The sequence below is a fragment of the Thunnus maccoyii genome, chromosome 20 (genome assembly GCF_910596095.1).
Source record: "Thunnus maccoyii chromosome 20, fThuMac1.1, whole genome shotgun sequence".
NCBI lineage: Eukaryota > Metazoa > Chordata > Actinopteri > Scombriformes > Scombridae > Thunnus > Thunnus maccoyii.
The window spans coordinates 8,354,478-8,376,419 of NC_056552.1; the positions used below are offsets into that span (position 1 = coordinate 8,354,478).

The 21,942-nt window shown below is 40.1% G+C and overlaps 1 protein-coding gene and 1 long non-coding RNA gene across 9 annotated transcripts in view; one reads left to right on the forward strand and one right to left on the reverse strand.

Moving 5' to 3' along the window:
- Positions 1-21,942, reverse strand: part of sdk2b (sidekick cell adhesion molecule 2b) — a 273,376-nt gene that overhangs the window by 194,093 nt on the left and 57,341 nt on the right. The window lies entirely within an intron of this gene.
- On the forward strand, positions 283-10,217 carry LOC121886636. Of its 3 annotated transcripts, none has more exons than XR_006092798.1 (4): positions 283-645; positions 969-1,081; positions 7,472-9,254; positions 9,746-10,217. It is a non-coding gene; the product is annotated as an uncharacterized LOC121886636 (long non-coding RNA). The 3 variants fall into 3 exon arrangements; XR_006092799.1 differs by having other exon boundaries at positions 7,472-7,568; XR_006092797.1 differs by having other exon boundaries at positions 7,472-10,217.

Consider the following 21,942-nt stretch of genomic DNA (forward strand, 5'->3'; position numbering starts at 1 on the left):
TCCTCAGTTATAGTGCTCAAGGTGCTTAAGTGCAACATTTGATACAGTTGAATAACTTAATCCTGTTTGACAAGATTTGTATCTCGCGTACTGCTTACAATTTGCTTTTGCCCTACCTGCATGTACTCCTCTGACTTGTGGGACACCTCAGATGTCTGCTCTGGGCCCAGTTATGCTACCTCTTATTTTTTTTTATATCTGGTTTTATTGTTACAAACTGATTTTTAATAAAACATATTTAATAATGCTTTGGTTCTTTGACATTTTCTTCAGTGATTAGCTGCTGTGTGGATAATTATTACCTTGCATTATCACTTCTGTTCTGTTTCATTTTCTTTAGTGAGTAGCTGTTGTGTGGATAATTATTTCCTAGAATATTCATCACTTTAGCGCTTCAATAATATCTTCTCAATCTCCTTAACTGTTTGTGTCTCAGGGTTCAACATTAACCATGGCCCGATAACCTGTGGCCACAAAAAGCTACTTTGTGGCCACCACCTGAAAATACACCCATGGAAAGACAAATCACATCAAATGGAAAGTGGACAGCAGGAGAAGATCTTCAACATTGCATACTATTCTGTACGTAACAAAATCATGTTCAGTGCTTTCCCATGGATACGCAAATGAAAAAGCCATAGCAAGGTGGGTTGGTTTAATTCTAATCTAGTTAGCTAGCTAGCTGCTCTACTGACTAGCCTTAGCAGTACGTTAATTTGCAGCTATCTTGCTCATTTAAACCTAACCAGCTAGCTAATGTTAGCTTCCCTTCACCTCCATGGCTATTAGCTAGCTTAGCCATGGAGGTTAGTTTAGCTACCTGGTTAGGTTAGCTACCTAAATTAGTAGGAAAAATAACGTAGCTACTCTTCATCAGCAGTCTTGGCTAGCTTGCGTGTCTTTGTATTGCAGCTAGTTGTTCATAGTTAATGGTGTTAACATTGTTGTCTTCAACTTTGGGGCTCTAGATTCATTCCCCACATCTACAATGACATCTGGGAGCCAGATGCAGTAGCAGGAACAGGAACACAGTAACAGGAACACTGTTGTGCACAGTGTCACATGCATGCAATAAATACTGGTAGGTTTGTCCTAAGTTCTCTTGTTTAAAAAAAAAGATTGTATTTTTTTTTTTTGTTTGTTTGTTTTGTTTTTGTATTTTCTTAACCTTCCAGATTTTATTTTCTAAGTTTGATACTCCTTGGCCTTACTGGTCATTTTCAGTGGGGAATATGTTCAAACCCTAAATGTTAAAAAATAACTGTTTCATTGTCTGTGTGTGTGTGTGTGTGAGAGAGAGAGAAAGCCTAAAATAGTAAAATAACACACACACAAACACACATATGATGCAGTAATAGGCAGTCCACTGCCAAAGGCCAGTACCAAAGCACTCTAATTAAACAGAATGCTTACAGAGAAACCTTGACAAATAGGGAGAGCAGAAAATACTCATGAAAAGAAAAGAAGATGGGATTAGAGATGAACACAGCATGTCATCTTGAACATCGCAAACAAAGAACTGAAAAACTACAAAAGTACATTCCTCAAGTTCTTTCATGTGTGCATATGTGTGTTTTGCATGCTAAAATAAGTGCTGCTTCAAGAAGATATCTGCTTTTCTATTCTGCACTGGGCAGAGGAAATGAAGCAGGATTCTACTTGCGTCCTAATTGTGTGAGCGTACAGTTAGCAAATTAAAACAATTACATCTGCGGGCCAGTAGCCCAGCGGACCGTGAACTGCACAACAACAATATGGAGGGAGATTTCGGCAAGAAGGAACAGCCTCATTAATACAAGGGGGCGGGGGGGAGGGGGGAATAAAGCAGTGTAATGAAGCTGGAGCTTAATCAGCTGAAAACATCTAAGATTTTGCCAAAGATATGCAGCTACAGCTGGGAAGCATACAAACAGAGAGACCTAGATTAGCTGTGATTGAGTGTGTGTGCCTGTGCGTCTTGGTGTGTGTGTGTGCGCGTGTGTGTCTGTGTGTATGTGGGGGTGCCTGCACAAATACATGTGTGTCTTTGTGTCTGCATGTTTCTGTATGTGCTCTCCTGAGCACAAATATACGCCAAATCAATTCAAATTAGGTCATCTCTTCACTCAGTCTAATGTTCCATAAAAGATGTAAGAGGCCCCATCCGTATCGCTGTCTGTTTCTGACATTACTTATCTCTAGGTGTCTGCTGCAGCCTCTCAGGCAATACAGGCCATTTCTACAGCAAACTTAATGGACTGTTACATAAGCCACCTAAAGCCTGTCCTGCCATTCGTGACACTGAGTGTGAGAAGTGACTGTGAGAGGGTAATTTTAAGGGAAAAAGCCTGAGGAAATTACAAGCCCTAAAAGGGTCCTAATCTAGACTCCCCCCATCGGCAGTAGGCCTGGGCTGTGGGTTGTCAGTGAATGGGTCAAACCCAACTAGCTTCCTGACATGAAACGTTGGACAAGTGGGTGAGGAGTGAGTGGCTGGTGAAAGTGCCATAGGCAAAGGAGAAAGGACTGGCAGCTTGCAGGAAGAGTGCATTTTAAATATTTCTCACACTTTTTTCCCCATGATGTTTTAAATGCTGAATTGTAGCAATGTCAAAAATTAGCAGAAATTGTGATAGTGAGGATGTAGAAAATGAAAATAGTGGTACAGAAGGCAACCTAAACAAACGAGAGAAATGACATCGATATCTAAAAATAGAGGTGCGCTAACTGAAAAGTTTGTTTCAAGGCACACTGATGAAAAGGTTGCCAGTTCAAACACCGGCCACCAAACTCTTCAAAGGAATGGGTGATGGGTTTAAGTTGTGTGCGGGTTAAGCCCACTATCATCCAAAACCACTCAGCCTCTCCTTCAAGCTTTGCAGAAGTTGCAAAGTGAAAGAACCTGAGTTGAACTCTGTTCTTTCCTCCTTCTCCTCTCCTCCTATCTCCTCCTTCACACCACACTGCAGAGCATCCCAGTGGGTAGACCAGCACTCGCATCTGAGCCTGTGAGAAGACTAGCGAGGTGGTAGATTGAAATCATGCCCCATGGGGAGGGATTCAGTGCACTGCGCGAGGCGCCTGCCATCCAGAAGTTCACGACATCAAACAGAGATGTCAACATCTGTGTCAAAAAAAGCCAAGAGAAAAGACTAAGTAGGTGACAGACAGTGTGTGTGTAGAACAAGAACAACAGTAAAAGTGGGTGTTTGGTAGAACATGAAAGGGAAAATGTTGCAGCTTAATTTAGAAGCATGAACACCCACGTACTGTACATCAGTACTACTACTAGCTGGTTACTGTATTTCACAGAGCTTAATGAGAACTCACACAACAAAGTAGGTCGCCACCATCAGGCTCATCAACACTGAAGTATACAAATAATTAAAAGCTTGTCATTCAGAGCCAATATGCAGGATGTGATGTAATTCCTTCTTGTGTCATTTCACATTTGTGCCATGAAGTCAGCTTCTATGTACTGTGTCACATCTTTACCAAAACTAAACCAGTCAGCATGAATGCAAACTGCGCTGTCCAACAAAGATCATTCCAAAACTTGCGTCAATAAACTGATATAAAAATGACATGAAGGCTGCGCCAAAGTAAGCAATTTTGAAAATTAGCCAATTGTTATTCATTCATTCAGTAAAATCTCAGATAACTATTTCATTAGGCTCACGCAGCCAGTTCTTGCACCTACTTGTGGAATCACCAAATTACTGAATTATAGTTGAAAACAGATGTTCAAGGACCAGCCATGAGCATCTATTTTAGTGCGAGTGAGAATAGCCATTTTTCACTGTAATACAAGTGTCAACACCTTCACTTGCACAATCTATTTTGCATAGGACACATAAATACCAAACTAAAGGGCAAAGTGCATTTCATAGTCTGGTAAGGAAAATGTCAAAGTGTTGTTTACGACAGTCTTGACATAGAAATAAAGCCCTAGTGTCTGAAAAACAGACTCAAAATACTGGGAAAAATATTTGAACTTGTATATATATATACATATATTGTCTGAACCCCGCTGATGTCATCAAGGTTATCTCAGCTTGGGCTCGAGAGATACATTTTTAACATAACTAGACACACAAACTAGAGGTGGATTGAAAAGAAGTAAGCATTAGATGGCATTCAGACCGACATTAGCTCTGCCTGAAAAAATGCAGCCCTCTCATTCATTTGAATGGGGCGATGTGTTGAGGTTCAGAGAGTTCCGTCAAAACCTGGTCCCACCTTTGCTGCAATGCAACACATCATCCGGCAAGGCATTGCATTGGCCAATCATAACGGTAATGAGTATAAGCATGCTGAAAAGCTTCATTGAGCATCACTGGCGATCAAAAAGTACCAGATAGAGCCAACAGTGATTTATCAGACTTTTACAATTTATAATTAATGGCCTCTAACATACAAAAGGTCCACACAGTTCTTAACATCAAGACGAGGTGGGAGTCTGTATGTCATTGATAATTGAACGCCTTCAGTCAGAGATTGGTTTTGTTGCATTAAGCCCATACATCATCGGAAAAGACTCAAAGGAAGCTCTTCACTCTTGGCTTTATAAACTCGTGATTACTTTCATTACGGAGGCTTTTGTCCAAAGGAACTTATATTGCTTATCTGGATCAATTTTGGACTCAGGGTCTTGCTCAAGGACACTTAGAGTTGTGACAGGTGGAGCCACAAATCAGCCAACTGGCCAGACAGTTGAGTGTCCTGGTTATAAACGACCCAGCTATTTCAGTTCAGAAACCAATTTCTTTTTTTAAACGTTTATTCAACCGGGATACGTTTTCTGAGCACCCTGTACCACACTTACAGTTATGCACCTGGAAGCTGCCCAGCTCAACCATCTGTTGGCTGTGTGATCTGTTTGGAACCGAGCAGCTCCACTGGAACAGCTGGGGGTTAAGTGTCTTGCTCAAGGGCACCTAAGGGTGGTCATGAGTGTCAAGAAATCTTCTGGCAACAATTTGCAGACTGTTTACAGAACAGCTCCATATTTTAGACTTTACCAAAGTCGCTTGACCCTCACTGTCGTACTTCATACAGAGAGGAGAAGTTGCATTAACTGCCACTGAAAGGGAAATAATAGGAAGGGAAAAGCGCCTATTTATGAGAAAATATGCATATAATGATAAATGTGTGCTGCATCTATGTATTATATTTGCATGAGATTTTCAGTGTGTTTATATATATGTGTGTGTGTGTATATGTGGATGTTTGTGAAGCGTGTTTAATTAAATTTCACACGCTGTGAAGTGTCAGATTGAGAAGGCACCCCCCCCCCCCCCTCTCTTCCACCTCTGTCTCTCACAAACATACACAGTCATGGTACTGGTAGTGGGAAGCAGATGAAATGTGATTTGAGTGGGTGGGAACACACTCCTGATAAGTGAATGGCTTGTTTTTAATTACCAGTCTGGACTAAACACAAGCATATGAGAAGGGCAGTTATACAACTTCCACATGTTGAGCGCTCACACTATTGCAAACCTGCTCGGAGAAGTATAGTTTACTACTGATGATTCAAAACGACGTGGTGAATGTTGACATTGTTGTGCAGATGGATACGTTTTTTGGCTTCATGGAAATGCATGTGGATGAGCGATTGGTGGAGGGACAAAGAGGGGAGGCAGATTGATGTACGGATGGGAATTAAAAACAGAAAGAGCAGAGAGCGGCCACTGTTTTTGACACTTTGGTGCTACTGTACACACAAGGGTGCTCAGATGAAACCATCGAAAACCACCAGAATCTATCCCAGACACACACACACACACATACTCACACACACACACATGCATGCAAAGAGCAGGAGGGACCAAAGAGTCAGCGTTGGTTGTGGCTGTAGAGTGTGTGACAGGCTGTGATATTGCTCTGTCACACTGCGATGCACCAGGATTTGATAATGAGGAGCAACAATAAGGCATTTCTGGTCATGTCTCGTCCATCTTGATAGAAGGAGGAATGAAAGAGCAGTGACACTCATACACACATCATGTTAATGCATTTAGGTTATAATTGAGCTCATCATTTCCTGTTTTTTACTTCATTGAGATTTATTTATGTCAAAGAAAAAAAAATCTATAATACAAAATCTGATTTAAATGTTTATCATTTAGATTCATTTAGACTCCGGTGTATCAACAGCTCATTTGTGTTTTCTCCCAATTTTTCTTTTCACTCTGCATCACTGGAGGCATTTTCTAACTGTCAGTGTCACAAGATGAGTTAATTTACCGTAAACTTCAGTAAACCTGTCTTTTTTGCAGCAAGAAACACAACAACAGTATGATATATGGTGACATAAAATCTGGATGAAAATCAGTTCAAACCAACGTGCTCCTTTGAGAACCAGGTGCTTTTTCAGTGGAAACTGGCAAAGAATGCTGACTGTTAGTCATTTCAGGTCCTCCGCAAATTACTGTCCTCCTATATATCTCCTGTTTACGACAACGACATGTGCTTGATGCATGCAGAATGCATTAAAATCTGCAGTAGAGGTAGTTTGTCATCAAGAGGAAACTTTTTTTGAAGTCAAGACAAAGTGTCTGGTCTCGTAAAATGAATTAAGAATGGGAAGCGATATCACAAACGACGCGCCGGGCCTTAAACTAACGAACAAAACCTGCACATCATAAGAAATCCGAATATTGGATTTGCACAGGCTGTTTTTAGCTCAGAAGTTTTAAAAAATTAAAAAATCGACTTCAGCATAATTTTTTGTCCCTGTGTGGCCTTCCTCATTCCAGTGTCTTGCTCACGGCAACATTTTTAAATTACCGTGGATCAAGGTAATTTAAATCAGCGAAAAACCATCAAGGGAATTTTCATTGGCGATGGATTCAACGTTTTTGTCCAGTCATAAGTTAAATCTTGCGTACCAGACACACGAACGAACACACAATCACTATAATCTTACACAAATATATACAAACGTGACAAACAGAAAGACAGACATTTGCATAGATAAGATCCTCTGAGTTACTCACACACACACACACACACGTCTCATTTGTTCTCACTTCTGCATCACACATGAATAAATCTATGTTTTTTTCCCCCATTCTAACCCCCTAAAATGGATGATGACTGTTCGGGATATATTGGAACCCATTTCATCTGTGGTCTGGGTCATCAAATGGGTTGACTCATCTGCCAAATAAAAGCTGAAAATAAACAAACAACATCTGCCCATATATTACTGTATCTTACTGCATAATGAAATAATTCAACTGATTTCTCCAGAAATGCAAACTCTGGAGATGAATTGAGCTTGAAATGTTTTTGGGGTTTTTTTCTGAACAGGCCATTTTTCTTCTTTAAATTAGAGCTAAAAGGAGCAGGTAGAGAGAGGAGAGAGGAGCCTTGCCGTTAATACTAAACAGACCAGCTGTGGGAATATGCCGTGTAAGCGTCTGCTGAGATGTACATCATCCCTCAGTTGGTTTGTGTGTGTGTGTGTGTGTTTTGTTGTGTATAGCAAAAAAGAGAGGCAGAGAGGTGGAGTGAGGTCCTATTACGCACACACCTACGCACACGAGAGACCCCCCAAGGCCCTTCGATGTAGGTACTGTACTGTAAGTAAATAATCTAGATCCCTTTGTGTGTGTGTGAGATAGTGTTAGGTGTGTGTGTGTATATTCCCTGTGCCTTTTGTGCCACTGTAATGTCTCCAGAGTGGCTTGTGTTTAGATGTGTGTCAGAGAGAGAGAGATTGGAAAAAAACTGTGTGTGCGCCTCCTCATACATGTTTGATTGGAGGATTTGGTCTTCTCTCCATAAACAAAGCTCCCTCAGTCCGAGCAGGGCAGCCCATTTGAGCGTGCATAGGTAAGCCAGCAAAATCGCCTGATCAACATTCATACAGCATACACACTGGCCAGTGACTCCTCTCTCATCTCCTCTCCTCACTTTACTTTAATTCGGCTCAATTCAAGTAATTTCAATCCAGTTGAATTGTTTTATTCCCTGCTCTTCTTCTCACACTCTCCTCCTCTTGTCTTCCTGTTGTTTTGTTCTATTGTCATCTTCCATCCTCTTCTCTCCACTCATGTCCTCTATTCTGCTCTCCTCTCTTTAATTCGCTTCTATTCAAGTCTTTCAGTTCCTTTCATTCTCTTCCTCTATGTCTCCTCCTATCTGTTCCTTCCTATCTACACTGTTCTATTGTCATATTTCCTCTCTTCCCTCCTCTCCTTTCCTCTCTGTTGTGATCCCTTTCGTCTTCCGCCACGCATGTAATATTCATGGAAGGCCATCAAAGAAAACACACACATCAGGCTAAAACAGACCTCGCTTAGACAAGCATGAAATAAGCAATTCTGAATACAAAACAATAATCCGCAGGAAAATCAGCAGGCGCCTCACACGACCGATTGCTGCTTGCTAAATGACCACTTTTCCCCCCCACCTTAACCATCCTCATCACCCAAAACCCGCTCTGTTCTGTTTCATACAGATTTTCTGTTTAAGGCGTTTTGTCGGTTGTGCAAAGTCAAATAAAAAAAGCAGACAGCAGGAGTCTGGAAGGCAAGGGAAAGAAGCTCCTTAGTCGACTCCCCTTAAATGAAGTGACACTTTCAACTTGGGGACCCTGAAAGTATGAGCGGCTTAATGTCAGACAATGTTGCTGTTGTAACTGTGAGGGGTGCAGGGGAGGAGAATCAAAAGACCAGACATCTACTGTCATTTAGTCACAGGGAGGAGACATGAGAAAGAAGTAATTAGTGAGAAGTGGTTTAAGAGACGGAGAGAAATGGCAGCGAGGGAGAAGAAAAAATACCACTGGGAGAGAGAGAGAGAGAGAGAGAGAGAGAGAGGGAGAGAAAGAAAAGAGAAGATAGTGAGTGGGAGATGTGAGGAGTGAAAAGAAGGCTAAGCGAGGAAATGAAACTGCAGAAAAAGAGACGGGAAAATGACAGAAATTGAATAAGTGGAAAAAGGGAGTTCAGAGGAATTATTATAATGTGGGTCTTATTTTCATAGTTTTGACCGTGGGTTATGGTAACATACTGCTGATGTGTGGAACACAGGAACATCAGACATGCTGTAAATAAATCATGGATGTGTGCAACGGACAATTTAGGTTATAATTCTACTGTTAGCTGAAGTTTTCTCTTCTCACTAAGTTAGCTAACTTGGGCCTTTGATTAAAACTTGTATGACTGTCTGACTGCTTGTGTTCCTTACCCTGTTATCTGACTTCTTATTAGCAATACTACAATGCCATTAAAAGAATGACGGCCGAACTACACCAAGACTAAGTAAGTAAGTAAAGTAAGAGTATTCAGCCCTGCTAATGCTAATGCTAATGCTAACAATAGCTTGTTAACACGCGCTGATGGGAATGGCATTAGTTCTGTAAACCAAAGTATTTGACAAATTACAATTTTGACCTGATGATGGCACTAGATGAAAAGTTAAGGGATCAAAAAAAAGTTATTACAAATCATGCTGTGGGAGACATGACCAAATGTCATGGAGATCCGTCCAACAGTTGTCGAGACATTTCACTCAAACTCACAAATGTCAACCTGCTGGAGGCTCTTCGATGAAAATTCAGGGGATGGCCAAAGTTATTAGGACTCATCCTCCGGACAGGATGGATATGTGTACAAGATTTCATGGCTCATCCAGTAATTGGAATATTTCAGTTTCGACTGACCAGCCTACCGACATTACCGCCCCTAGAGCCACAGCACTAGCAGTGCTAAAAATGAGATCCAAGTTGTAATAAACTTTAATTTCCTTTTAGGCAGAAAAGAGAAATGGAACCAAAAGAGGGAGAGGAAGAAGAAATGGACATTGAAGGGCATCCGGACCTTTAGTTAGCAGGTGGCGGTGAGGTGAGGAGTGAGTGATGCAGAGGCCTGGTATGTGGTCCCTCTTGAGAGCAGCGGGGCAGACAGGGGTCCTGTCCCAGCAGCTAGTATTATGGCAGCTTGATGTTGTTTTGGCTTCGAGAGCTGAGGTGTCATGCTACACAGGGCTAAACTTCACTGACATAACAGCAGTATGCGACTGTGTGTGTTTGTTTTTGTGTGTGTGTGTGTGTCTGCCACACCAGCCTCCCCAGCAGTTGGAACCTAGGGGAGGCCCTGTCACGCCTTTCACAAGCCTGGCAACTCATAATGCCATTGTTAGCATATGGTTGTGTGCTAAGTGAGTTGTCTTTTGCCTTATTAAATATTCACGATTACAAACAGAGTGAAACCATCGCCCTGGTTGGCATTCATGTTTAATTGATGGCTCTCTCTCTCCTCCTCTCCCCCCCCCCCCCCCTCTCTTTTTCTTTTAAGTTTTTTTGTCCCATATTTCAGGGACTGAATTCACATAATATTTTATAGCAAAGATTGGCTCCTAAATGGCTGATTTTTGGGGAAACTTAAAATTAACCCAAATTAAAGGGGAATTTCACCAATTCCACACATCAAACTCTGGTCACAGGTAATATTAGTCAGCCTGTAAACTCCATTGTATGTTCTGCAGCTCTAGAGAAGGTCCAGATGATGCCATCAGGGATGGGTTGTGCAAACCAGGGGTGGGCGATATGGCCCTAAAATAATATCACAATATTTCAGGGTATTTCTGCGATAATGATATTCTTGATGATATCACAATAATACTGAAAAATATTGTATTATTAATTTCAAGAACATACAATTGCAACAAAATAAGTGTTCTAGTTTTATATGGCAGCATAAATGTAACAACCTACCTTCAAATATTCAGTAAAAACTAAACAAAAAGGATCTCTCAGTTCTTTAGGTTGTAAACAGTGTAGTTTGTCTGCTTGGTTTAAAACTCACAATAGCTGTTGAGCTCTCCTCGCCAGATTTTTGGCCCTCCTTGTACTCAACCGGGTGCTTCTGCTTGAGGCGGTGAAATAAGTTTGTTGTACTGTCCCCTTTTGTTGTTACAGTCTTCTGGCACTTCTTACATATTACCATGGTGTGTTGTACATATGATGTTTGACCAAACCACTTCCACACAACTGAAGTCGCTCCCCCTTTTTGGAAGTAACTCCTCCATCGTGAGCAATACAATACGGCCCCTAGTGCAAACTCTGTTGAGTTGTATTATGGGAAGTTTAGGATCTTCTGTAGGTTTCTGTCTCTTGTGAGTTCCACAACATTATGGAAGTACCATACTAATCTCCTGGTGTACTCTATAAAGATATATTGACATATTGTATTTAAGCACTAAGCTTCTAATTGTGTCAAAACGTTAGGGGTCATCCAGCAGGCTCTCAAGTCAATGAGACCTAATCTCAACAAGTCCTTAAGGAGTCTTTTGTTAGTAGTCCACCTAAAAACCATGTGAATGTGTTTGACAGACTTATTTACAGACTTTTTAAACATATATTGCTTCAAATGTTGGAGTATTACAACGAGAAAATGTCTAGTTCTATACCTCAGCTGTATGTTGGTAAAACTTCTTTCTAACCTTCACAAAACAAGCCAAAACAGTCATTGCTGTATTATCCAGTGTAGTTGGTATTACAGATGCAACACATGCCCACATAACTGCAGCATCAAAGGATGAAGACGTGTTTTGCAACTGGAATAAATATCAGCCTCTTATCGACACACAGCTGGGTTCCACTTGGTACAAGGACAGGGTCTGCCCCTGCAGACAATTCATTACAACATGTGGGTTCACAACATGTTGACTTTGAATATGCTGCCATTGTGAACGTGGCAAGATTATTATTTATCTCCTGCTGTTGTATTGTTAAAATGAATTTACCATCACAGCTCACCTACCAACTAATCACTGTGGTTTAAACAACCCTTTCTCTAAGCTGAAGAATTCAACTCTCAATATCTTGGCAAAAGTTGCTCATACAGCTTTGTCCAGAAGTTTGTGTGCCATTAAGAAGAACTCCTAGTGGTAAGATAAAATGCTTAGTGTATACCAATACAGATGTTTTGCTTAGTTGATCATCTATTTGTTGCCTTGCCTGTATTCCTCCCTCCCACTTGGATAAAAGCTGTTGTAGCATCCGTATGCAGCCCAATCAACTAGTCACAAACACACACACACAAATGCTCGTAGGGGGTACCCAGGTCACCATAGCTCTTTCATGTCTTGTTTTAAAAGAACAAAGTCCAGAATCCATACAATGTCTCCCACTTCTTTCATCATTTTTCTGTGTGTTTCTCTTTGGAACTCTGTCTGTGATGAAGAGAAACAAAGAGTAACACGTCTCAATTCACTTTGTACATGGTGAAATGCAGGTGGTTTCAATTCCATTACACAGTATGAATCTCGCTTTTGTTACGCCGCGACAAAGTTAGAAGGAGAAAAAAACTTTTAAAAAAACAAGAAACAGTAGGACGTAGGACTAGTAAATGTCTAAAAAACTTATGAGTAAAAAAAAAAAATGTTGGCACAATTGCCTTTGCATAAATAAGTAAATGTTTCCAGTAAAGATTCACTGCAATGAACCCAAAGTGTTGTAAAATAAGAACTACAGTGATGACAAATACAAATCCACCAAATACTGGAAGCAGCTTCAGTGTTTATCATCCATCCATCCATCCCTCTTCCTCCAACTCCTACACAAAGGATACTCAGGCAATGCTAGACCAGTTGGGAGACACAATATTTACAGCGTGTTCCACTGAGGTGTTTACTTCAGCACTGACATTATCCAAATATGCACATACTCATCAATTATCCAATTGCCCTGACCCGATAATTATATCCAATTTAGAAATTCTCATCCCCCGACACCACCTGGATAAAACCATTATTTCTCAGTCAGTGCAGTCAGCTACTGTTATTTTCAGCTCTGTATGTGAAAGGACCCCATGCCTGGCGTAATGATAGTAGTAAGTTATTAACCATCAATTTTAACAACATGTTGAGATGGTTTTTTAAATATGACCTCTCTCGGTTCATAAAATCTTTTAAAATCTTTAAAAAAAAGCACATTTTGAGTAAACTGATGCATCTGCTGTCTATTGGATGGTTTCACTTGTGTTGAGGACTGAAACATATATTGATTGGTAAACTGTAAATTTAAAAAAATGAGTTTGGCTCATACTTGAATGAATCCAGTATTTATGGAGAGACCAGACTGTCAAATATGATTCTGTTAGAAAAGGCTCGAGATGCAATACCAGAACTACATCAGTATGGTGTATAATTATGTTTGACTGTGTATGATTTACCACTCACTACTTGGGGGATATAATGCTTTTCCAAGTGTTTTAACTCACTGCATTTATTTCTGAAGTTTCAAGCTTGACATACAAACAGAATAAATCAATCTAAAATCAAGAAAACATATATTGTTGTCTTTTTTTTTAAGATAGCCATGGAAGTCTGGATTAAATGCCCATTGGAACTATCTTGACCGTTAAATATGTGGTTATGTTTGCTATCTGTCAATGTAACACACACATGTATATCTCCCAACAGGACTGAGAGGGTTTTCTTCCATCGTCTCTCACTTTTCTGTCTTATTGTTATTATGCAAAGACGGCAGAGTGCATGTAAATTCCACAGACTGCAATCTTTTATTAAAAACATTTTATTAAACTGAAATTAAAAATAGTTTGTCTCTGTCTTCCCATAACATACAACTTAAAAGTTTTAGAAAGCTTTACACTAGTGTGGACTAGTACGTGTCTGGATTCATCTCGCAAGTCTAAGATAATCAAAAAACTGGCAATATGGTGTTTTATCAGTTGTGTGCAGTCATATGTGACAGATTGACAGATTGTATCTGAGTGGAGGCTGATAACAGTAATTCAGTCCAGCATTATAGGACCTCAATGGAATACTTTAAAAACCTTAAGATTCGGAGGAAGTTTGCTGCCCTGAAATTGGCTGGTGTTCTATACCGCTGACATAACTTTCAAAGAAAAGGTCAGATATTGAATTACATTTGAAATATTTCTTGATGTTTGTCAATCAATATTTCATCAGTCAATGTTTTAATGTTCAAGCTGATGCGACTCTCAATGGGCTCAGTTTCTCCAAAAATGCATTTAACGTCTTACCAGCCGTTTATTTTACGGGGGCAAGAGTTGAAATATTTCTTTAACAGTGGAACAATTTGGACCTCCAGATCAATGCATACTGTGCACACGTCTCTATCGCACTGTTTTTCTCTTTCTGTGCTCTTTTTATACTCTATATTACATCACATATGCTCTGTCACGCAAACACACACTCACACACACATATTGCCTTTGTGCTACAGGCTACAGCCAGTAATCAGATTTTAGCATTAACAGGATTAGACCTGAGCAGAGGTTTTCCCTGTGCAGAGATAGGGAATGAAAACTGTCTATTATACCACAGACAAGAATATGGCAAACACAGATATAAGATAGCGGAAGTGACATGCTCTATCATATCAGATCACAGCAAATGATATCAAGCGATCATAGATCAAAATAGTATGGCTTTCTTTTCCGCACCAACAAATGAGGAAGATCCCTTCTAGGGCAGCAATATGCAGAAGGAATTTCAAATAAGGCGCATATGTACTGGAGCTGTCTCCCATCAGATAGGTTTTGTTGCCTGTGGGGATGAAACAAAGCATCTCTGGACATTCACTCAGGCATTGTGATGGACGGACAACCGCCGGATCAAGACCCAAGAGGAAAAGGCAATGGATAGACAAAAAGAGGAGGCTGTAAAATTTCTGTTTCCTTCAGGGCAAGGGGGTTATGAGGTAGTGTGGAAGGGTGCCAAATCAGATACCAGCACATCAAAACTAGCCTCAGGGGGTGATATAGTCGAGGAATGACATGAAGTCTTTGGCAAAACAAAAAGCACTCTTACACAGGCCCGCATACAGAGAACACAATGATTCTTGCTCTATATATCATAAGGGTACAAAATTGACACATGAGCGATGCCATCTTTCTTTCCTCTTCCCTGAAAAGAAACTAACACACATGCTCAGAAATGCCCACCGGTCAATAGACATCAAATTTTCAACCTACCCCCGGCCACACTTCAGTCACAAAATCGCATTACCTCCACCACCCCAATCCAAAATAAGCACAATGTAGCAGCTAGATCCACCTTGTCAAACCTCTGAGAAGGCCATTAAGCTGCTCCTCAGCACCGTGTTGTGCCTGCTGGAGAAAACAATCAAAAAAGCACCCATCCATCCATCCATCCGGAGAGAGAGAATAGGATACCATTTCCAATTTTTCCTCTCATCTGGGACGGTAACGAGCTAGTTTGAAAGAATGGAGAAGGTGAGGTAGAAGTGCAGCCACAAGGGAATGAGAGGAGGGAAGGAAGGAGTAATTGTATGGCATTTAATCATCAGTGAGGGGAGATAGGCCTGCGGGCCGTTGGTGGCAGCAGTACAATTGGCAGCTCCGGTCATTCATTTAGAGTGACATTCATTAGTCTGCCCTATAATCTGCCTCCTACATGGAGGGTAGGATGAAGAGCAAGGTGGAGAATAGGCTCTATGAATCACAGACATGGACACTATCGTACCTGGGCCTCCTCTCTTACTGGCCCCATAACACGGAACCTTATCAGGGCCTATAAGCCTGCAAAATAATGAGGCTGCCAGATCCTCCACAGCACAGCGGTCGGCTGAGGAACAGAAATACAACTGATAGTATGTACGGCAGAAACTAAGACACACATGTGGGTAGTACGGGAGAAAGGGTATACCTACACTTTAAAAAGTGCTGAAACAATTAGTCAAGAATCTCAAAATCTCATTTTGTTATTTAACCATTGTTTAACCAAGAAGTCTCTTGAGATAACGTATCTCAGGAGACACCTGAGAGAGAAATGAATCATTTCATTCATTGTTTCCAGCTTCTCAAATGTGAGGATTTGCTTCTTTTCACATCACTGTCAACTGAAGATTTGGGATTTTAACCTGTTTTCACTCTTTTCTGACATTTTATAGACTAAACAATTAAGTGATTAATAAAAAAAAACCCGATTTGTCACATGAATCAATAAAAAAAAAAAAATAGCTGCAGCCCCCCCCCCAAAAAAACAGACACACACATTCACACTCAGCCATGCACACATGCATTTGACGTTTAATATTATAATAATTCATTTGTTGAACTGAGTACCCCGACTTGACCTTTGAGAAAGCTACCATCAAGTTAAAAGAAAGAAAGAAAGAAAGAAAGAAAGAAAGAAAGAAAGAAAGAAAGAAAGAAAGAAAGAAAGAAAGAAAGATACATGCAGCAGCTCCAGCAACTTGGCACAGCAACTCAATATCATTTTTAGTCTTTAATTAGGGTTAATTAGGCTCTCAGTGGGTCTGTACATTCTTCTCCCTCCACGTGAGATTATTGAGCAGCCACTCAGAAGAATATGGCACACTGCTGGGACAAATGAAACAACCCTAACATGCTGAGCTGAGGAGGGAGGCTGAGCGAGTGTTATCGTATGTGTGTGTGTGCGCGCGTTTGTTTCTGTGTTTTTGTCCGGTGTGTGGTGTGTGTGTGCTCAATTTAATAGCTTGTTTCCTCTTATGCCAGCATATAAAAACGCACTCACATTCAAACCTACACATAAAAAGAGTACAAACTGTCACAAAGCAGTTTTATCAATACCACACCATTCAAGGGAGACACCGATGGCTTTAATGCTCAGTGCCTCTCCAGCTAATTGGGGCATCACAAGTGTATATCTGTGGTTTCTATCACTTTCTCAACTACATGTGAATTTTGTGAGCTCAGTGGATCGCCCCCACTATTCTTCTTTACTGACAACAAAGTGTGGAATATGTCCTGGTGTTGAATGCTTGCTTACTTTTCTTTTGTCAAATATTTTCTGATCTACATCAGGAAGCCAGTAAACTTTGCTAATTTTAGACTAGTGTATTTGAGCTAAATTACTGTACACCTGCAAGATTTAAACATTGATGTAAGGCATGCTTAGCTTTGTTTAGGAGAAATAAGGTCAAACTGAGGTATTGACAAAGGGGACCACTTTGTAATAAGGCATCCAAACAAGGTATAAGTAGTAACTACTGGATTTAATAAAAGCTAATAAATCATTCAATTAACTAATGCTTTATATATCTGTTGTAAGCAAATATTAAGAATGACTTTTGAGTTGCCACATTAAAGAAAAACAAAACTTCCATATGTGTTTATCCAACTCCAGCATGGCACTTGCCAGTGATCAAATTGGAACAAAAAAAATAGCTAAACAAGTGTCATGCATCGCAATAAGTTTTTTAAATTAACATCTCCTACTCCTTGTCTGTGTGTTTGTCTAATGTGTGATTGAGGTGTTTAAGGAGGTGTCCGGGTTCATGAAGTACACCCTGTACTTCAGATTGAATGCTAAAGTCAACAATATTGTGGCTTTGTCATCTTGAACTAGGCATTAGAAGCTGAAACATATCTTAGCTCCTTGAGGTGAGATGACTCTATAACATGTAAAATCCTGAATTTATGTATAAACTATAAATGTTAACCTTACCACAAGAAAAACTGCTTAGTTCTCTAAATGATTTAGCCTAGGGAAATACTAAAACCAATACAAAAAGAACTGTAATCTGAATTCTATTCTACCCTCCATACCTTTCATAGATTATAGCCTTGAGGCATAAACCCCCACAAGGATTTCAAGCTTTTGGTATATGGATAAAAAAAAAAACACACCGCACCAGGGGAGTCTGAACAAAACACTCTTCCGGGAGAATATGTATCTTCAACTTTAATTGTGGCAAATTAATTGGTGGAAACTTTTGTCCCTGACAAAAGCAGTCCTTGTTTCATTAACAGTGTCATTAATAAAAGATGACGTTTCTTGTCTTTAATTAGAATGAGCAAAGGGAGAATTGAATGAAAGGGAAAGAGACGAAGTGAGAGACAGAGGAAGGTAAGAGGGCATTTAAGGGTGGGAGGGTAAGAAATAAATGGAGGGGATATTAAGGAATTAAAGAAGTAACTGAGAAACAATGAAAGGAAAATCAAACGAGAGGAGACAAAAGCACAGCAGGTGCCAATAACCTGAAGTACAAATCAGCAGCTTAAGCTCATTGTTTCACACTGAGCAAGTAAGATTGATTAATTGATTGATCAATCCATCTATTGATCTATCTATAATCCCAGTAGACCTTTTACTACATGAAAACTTCTCTCCCGCATTAATGGACTTGTGACTCGTTCTAATATCATATCAAAATGTGGGAAAAAAAGAACACGTGTGTGTGTGTGTAATTTGTTAGCTGTGAGGTGTAGCATAACTGTTGACGTAAGTCAAAGAGATAGGGAGAGATGAGACTTCAACTAGTTCCCTTGCTGCTAGCACTCTGAGCAATAAAGCAATAAAATGACATCTCATCTTGTACTCCGACACCCACACAGACACACACACGGAATCCAATCTTTCTCCATGTTGCCAATAGAAGTAAAGAAACTTTTAAATGAGTCATGATAAAAGCCATCTGTTTGTCTTCCGCATACTCTTTTTTTTTTTTTTTTTGTCTTCCCCTCACAGTTTTCAGTCCGCCGTCTGGCTAAGTGAAGATAAGTGAAGACAGCATCATATTGAACTTGAAGTGGAGAGATACTTATAATCAGTTAAAGAGCTAAAATCCAGTGCAGCACTGCATGAGCCTGTAAGGTACACATCGTCTATCATTTAAAGCCATCAAAAAAAAGCCATATAATACAATGCTGATTGGGCCCTAACTGTCATATTTTCTAACCCGGCAACTTGGCCCAGGAATTTACGTCCTGCACTGATTGATTTGTTCTCATCTCTGTCACGGAGAACATTCCAATCATTTGATTGCAGGGGTGGAAAACTGTTACTCAGCCCAGCAACAAGCAGAAAAAAAAAACAATCAGAAGCTGGGGAATCGATATACTGTTGTTCTTTTTACTTAACTTGCCAGACAGAACATTGATATTGTATGGGACAATTCTGAAAAACACAGATAGGTTGAATGCAAAAGTATTCTTGCAATTATTTCACCTCTTTAATTGTTAGTCTAAGACAGGACATGAACTCTAAACGCTAGCATAAAAGTCAGACATGCTACGTGCATCCATCACATGTTTGTCACTAATATATGATCTTGATGGTGGTAAACTCACAAGAGGATAAAGCCTACTGACTTTGGCGATACCCTGACATGCCATAAGCATGTCAAACCTTTTGACTCAATTATTCAATGAAATATCTCAATAGATACTAGACTACAGCATATAATTTGATATAGACATTCATAGTGCCCTGATGATGCATCCTAATGACTTTGGTGATCCCGAATTTTTCTCCTCTGCCACCATAAGGTTAATTTGTGGTATTTAAGTAAAATTTCTCGACAACTGCAGTATGGATTGCCATGGAATTTGGAGCATACATTGATGCCCCTGCAAGGATGAACTGTATTAACTTTGGTGATCTTTAAACATTTTGTCTAACACCATCATCAGCTCCACATTTCAATGTGTCCAATACCTTTGCATACCACCATTTACCTAAAGCAAAAGTAATCACACTCCCATCAGCCTCAGCTGTACTTCTTGTTTGACACATTAGCATGTTAACACACTAAGACGGTGAACAGGATAAACATTATACCAGTAAATGAAAACCAGTATGTTAGCATTGCCATTTTCAGCATGTTAGAATGCTAACATTAGCATTTAGCTCAAAACACAGCTATGCCTAAGTACAGCCTCACATGAAGCAACACATGGAGCTAAAAGCTATTACATCTTCTGTTAAATCACTAATCTTACTCTTAATCTAAACTTCTCTTCATACATTTGATTCATACATTAAATTAGCATCATCTGTTTATTGTGTTGTACAATATTCATATATTTATATCATGGTTAAAATGTGACTAGATTTCTACAAAATAAAACTAAACTATGCAAAACAAAAACAACTGAAACAAGTCAACATGAATAATGAAACATACTTTGGCTATTTTGGGGCCGTAAAATAGATTTGAGCATTACCATGTGGGCCATTACAATATTCAGCTGTTTGGCTGTAAGGAGTCTTGCTTGTGCACAGTGCACGAGGCAGGAAGGTGCATACATTTTTTATTGAATGCCTTGTTACTGGGGTCAGAGATCATCCCTGGTAAATGTCCTCTTTGTTGTGATAAATTGATGTTCTCTTTGTTAAGAAGAAAAAAAAAAAAACAGCTAAAGATGTGATTTCCCCTGTGCATACGTGTGTGTGTGTCTGTGACTTGTCTTTATGTCTATGAGTGTATGTATTAGGGTGTTGTCTGCGTATGAATCGCTAGCTTTTTTCATCCTCCATTCTCTCTATGTTGTGTCTATCACGGAGGAAACTTGTTGACCTTGCGACTCCTGGAGAACAATGAGCAAATGCTTGCTGTATGCTAAACAAACTGAGACATAGTGTGTGTGTATGTGTGTGTGTGTGTGTGTGTGTGTTTGTATATGAACCTGGCTGTGCATAATCAGCGAGAGTTGGAAGAGCTGGACAGCTAGAGGAAGACAAAGAAATGGAGATTGTGTGTGTGTGTGTGTGTGAGAGAGAAATGTTTGTGTGTGTGTGTGTGTGTGTTTCAACAGCAGATGACAGTGTATTTTTAATGCCCGCAGGTTAAAAGCACACACACACATACACACACGCAGACTGACTTGTTTTGTCTGAGCGCAGACAGTTTTCTGTGTTTCTATTGTAAGTTTTAATATGTGATCTAATCTGTTATTTGTACCCACTGTGAGTGATGTTACTCATATTTCTAGATGCTGTTTTTGCTATCTCCTGCTTTTAGTGCGTCTACCTGCCTGTCTGCCATTCTGTTGGTCTGTTTGCCCGATTATCTACAGAAATAGCAGCAGGTGTCTGGGCTGCAATTCTTCAGTAGTTCTCTTTTCCCTAATGCTTTGCTCTATATTTATGAAGGCTCTAAATACAGCAATAAAAAGCATATAGGCTGGAAAACGGTTATGGATCCCCAGTGGTAGGGTTTCAATGTTTCTTTTTACGGCAGAAACACAAATGATGTGTGAGGTTGGAGGCAATTAGAGACGGATGGAGGACCGTACATGTCTGCCAGAGAGATGAAGAGAAAAGCAGACTCCTAGTAGCACATACGAATGCACACGTACCAGACACAGACACAGCTGCTGTTAAGGTCATTTAAATGATTCAGATGGGCCTGTGGGAAATTGTATGAGTCACCTATGAGTGGGGTTTTTGTTTGTCCACCAAGTTGAGCTTCTTGCTTTAACACTTTTGATAAATGCATTGACACAGCACATATTTCCTGCATGTGTGCAAAGTTTAACATGAAGAAAAAAAAAGTTCAAGAGGCAATGCATAAGATACTGCTTATTTATTTATCTGTGTGACAAGGTGAGAGATTATTACTTCGGTTCTTTCAGGGGAAAAAAGAAGAAGAGAGAGGTTTCCTGGGGCATCATTAGCGTCACAGATGACATAATAATAATATAAATGTGTACAAGAAGACACCCACGCAGAGCTCACATGAAGACAGATAGACAATGTGCTATCATGTGCAATAATATGAGTCTAATGTATCATAATTAGGTTCAGCAGGTTAAACAATCAACTCCTGAAACAAGAGAACCAACGAGATCCAGTATGCCACAATGCACACTTCTCACCACCAGACAAGATGGCCAAAGGCCTCATTTAGTAAATGAGACGGCAGACTCGGCTATTGTCATCCCCCCCCCCCGCCCCCCCTCTCTCTCTCTCTCCCTCGCTCTTTTTCCCTTCTTTGAAAGACAGCACAAGTGTTAAGTAATTACACGCAAAGACTTTCTTCTCCTGTAAATGTGACATGGCTTTGGCGCCCCTGCACAAACTTGCCAGAGCTGAAATTAAGATAACTCTGAAGACTAGAAATGCAAACAAAAAGAAGAAACCCAGATTAATTGAGGACCCCGATAAGGAAATCATAGGCTATTTCTCTATGCAGATTAGAAGCAGAGAGTGTGCCTGAAATAGATGAGA